Source organism: Pediculus humanus, genomic scaffold (genome assembly GCF_000006295.1).
Source record: "Pediculus humanus corporis 1103172108296 genomic scaffold, whole genome shotgun sequence".
NCBI lineage: Eukaryota > Metazoa > Arthropoda > Insecta > Psocodea > Pediculidae > Pediculus > Pediculus humanus.
In genome coordinates this window covers 505977-508708 of record NW_002987865.1, presented here as the reverse complement: position 1 = coordinate 508708, position 2732 = coordinate 505977, and positions in this window count along the sequence as shown.

The following is a 2732-nucleotide window of genomic DNA, read 5'->3' as shown; positions in this document are numbered from 1 at the left end:
ATAAATACATATCTTTTTATAATATATATTTATATATATATCTATTTAAAACTTTTACTCAATTTATACTCTAACAATATCAACTTATTAATTTATTTTAATTAACAAATAATAATAATAATACAGCGTACTAAATTTTTTTTTTTTTTTTGTTTTGTTTTCGTTAATGCTAAATTAAAAATCCTCTCCATTTTTCTTTTATTACTATTATTATTATTATTTCTACACAAAATTTTTTTTATTCTATCTTCACACGACAAAACCGTAACTCGATAAAAATCATAATTATTAAAATAAATTTAATAAATAAATAAAAACCGATGACGTAATAAAATGAATTAAATAAAACAATACGTTATTAAAAAATTTTATGTAATAATAATAATAATAAAATAAAATTCGACTCGAAATTAAAAAATCAATAAATTAATTAATAACTCACGGAAATCGAAAGCACCTGAAAACTACTAAACATAATAAATAATACGACGATCCAGCAATTCAATTTTTTTTTTTTTTTTCAATCAAAAATTTTTTTAAAATCTATTTAATTATTTATTTATTTATTTTATAAGCTATTAATTAATAAAATCGTTGAATAATAATAATAATTTATTTTATTACTTTTTTTTTTCTTGTAATTTTATTAAATTAGTATTTATTTAATTATTCATTTTTTATTTTCTTATTATTATTATTATTTTATTTTAACGTTTTACAAGCGATATTTATAATAATAATAATAATAATATTAATAATTATAACAATAACAATAATAATAATAATCATGGTAATAATTTATGAAACAAGAAAAAAAAAGAGAAAGAGAAGGAAGAGAAATTAATCAGAGCCTTTTGAAATCTATTATTGAGTGGGATTCAATGAGACAACCTTTTCCTTGATGATAATAATACTAATAATAATAATTAATAATATAAATAATAATAATAATAACAATAATAATGAAAATAAAATAATTTAGTTAGTTACTATTTTTATTATCATCTTTCTTTATTGTTATATTCGATATTATCATTATTATCAAAGTTATTATTGTTATGATTATTATTATTATTATTATTAATAAGTTCTAATTTGTCAAATATAAATATATATTTATTAATTAATAAATTTTATTCAAAAAATTAATAAATAAAATTTTATTTTACGCATACTTATCGTTTACGCATTCGTCGTTTAATTAACATCATCATTATTATTATTATTATTATTATTATTATTATTATTATCAATACTATCACAAATTTAAAATTAACACGAATTCAAACTTTAATAAGAAATTAATTTCAATTTAAAGAAAACAAATTATTAATAATAATAATGATAATAATGAAAATTTAATGCCATTTATAAATAAATAAAAATTTCAAATAGCAACAATAATGAATAATAATAATTAAAATTTATTAAAATAAATAAAACGGCAATTATTCATTATCTTTTCAATTTCCGGTTATTAAAATAATAATAATAATAATAATAATAACGATGTTAATATTATTTTTTATTATTTTATTTTATTGTTAATCAAATTTTTTTATTGTTCAGTCAAATTTGGTGTGTATGTATTAATATATATATACTTTTTATTAATTATCTATTTTACGTCTTTTTATTAAACATAATAATAATAATAATAATAATAATAATAAATATACATATATATTAAAATTTTTTTTTAAATAACAATTTTTTTTTTTAAAATGTAATAAATAAATTAATGATTTTGTTTATTTTAAAACAATCAATCAATCACACAACGTATTAATTATTTTTTATATCGATAATTTTTATTATTTATGTATATTATGTAAAATTTTTATTTATTTATTTATTATTAAACGACAAGAAAACATTTTTATTATTATTTTTTAATTATCGTAAATTTTTATTATTATTATTATTTTTTCTTTAAATAAATTTTAATTTTTATTGAAAATAAAATTTTTTTTTGGCAAACCTCCCGCCATTGTTTTTTATTTTTTTTAACCAAGTTAGGTTATGTTTAAAATTCGACATTAAAATTGTTATTTATTTAAAAGTTTAAAAATAATTTATTAATTTTTTTTTTTTGTTTAAAATCGACGAGAAGTCGTTAATTTAAAATGATGACGTCATAAAATACGTAATAATATAAATACGACGGTTATTAAATGCGTTTACTTGTAAAACGCTCGGTTATAATAAACAACACCCCCGTGGCTACGACGAATTACGTCATCAATTACGTCACACATAGTTAAAAAAAACGAATAAAATTAAAAAATTATCAAAATAATAATAATAAAAATACGAAAAAAATAAAAACAATTTACAGTTTAATAAAAGAGATGTTAAAAAATAAAATTTTTATCGATCGATATATATCGATTAATCGTATTTCCGGAAACGAGACAGACAGATAGACAAACGTTTAAATAAAAAAAACCGTTACATATTAAACGTTCTTATTTTTAAATAAAACCAAAAATAATTTAATTCATCGATTATTATTATCATTATTTTTTTTTTTTTTATAAAAGTGGAAAATACTATTAAATAAAATAAAATAAAATAAATAATTACGACCATTTAATAATATACAAAAAAATTTAATTATTTATTTATTTTTTTTCTCTCTTTTTTCTAACATCGATAAATTTGAATTTTTTAAAATTATTATTATTATTATTATTATTATTATTATTTTAACGACATTTAAACAAATAAAA